Below are 997 nucleotides of genomic sequence, written 5' to 3' on the forward strand. Positions count from 1 at the left end.
CTTTAAATATGCCAGAAAACTTCATTTGAGTGCAGCGTGATCGTTTTCTACTCAGCTATTCCGTTGCCTTGTATACTGAAAGTGTGCAAGAAAACAAACACCAATTTGGCTAGAAAATCAAATTTGTAACTAATGGTGCGCATGCGGAAAAAAACATTTTGGGAAGCTAAGTTGTTTTTTTCTGTGGTGTTGTGTAGAATATTACAAATAATGATAGTGATGACTATGACTGATCATGATGACATAGAAAAATGATGGTAATGACGATGATGATGACGATAATTTTTTCATAGATGCAATTGCGCGCGCACACCCACACACCCACACCATGCACACACACGCATACACCATGCACACACGCACACACACACACACACACACACACACACACACACACAAGCAAACAGAGACGTAGACAGAGAGAGAGATTCATTTCCATTCTAATGCGTGTGTGTGTGTCAGTGCGTGCGTGCGTGCGTGTGTGTGTGCGTGCGGGCGTGTGTGTGTGTGTGCGCACGCGTGTGTGTGTGTTTAGAAGCTATCATTCCGCCGTAAATTAAAACGAACTGGGTTGCTGGAAACTTACTCCTCAGTCGTAAATTCAGTGATCGCTTCTTTGATTATTGGTGTAGTGTCCACTTACTGTAAGATATCTCAGTAATAAAAGATCATGTTCACCACGTAGACAGAGACAGACTCACAATAGACGGAGACAGAGATCGCGGGCGCGCATGTGTGTGTGGGGGTGGGTGGGGGGGGGGATTAACTAGGTGTGTGTTGGAGAGAGAACAAGAGACTTTGACTGAGAGAGTGAGGGGGTTGGGGAGGGGGGAGGAAGGGATGGAGGGGGAGGGAAGGGGAGAGAGATATTCTGTGTGTGTGTGTGTGGGGGGGGGGGTATGTGCGTGCACACACACTTGTGTGTGTGTGTGTGTGAAATACAGGGTGAGGAAGGACGTGTTTGTGTGTATGTGTGTCTGTGTGTGTGTGTGTGTGT

This window comes from Babylonia areolata, chromosome 15, assembly GCF_041734735.1.
Source record: "Babylonia areolata isolate BAREFJ2019XMU chromosome 15, ASM4173473v1, whole genome shotgun sequence".
Lineage (NCBI taxonomy): Eukaryota > Metazoa > Mollusca > Gastropoda > Neogastropoda > Buccinidae > Babylonia > Babylonia areolata.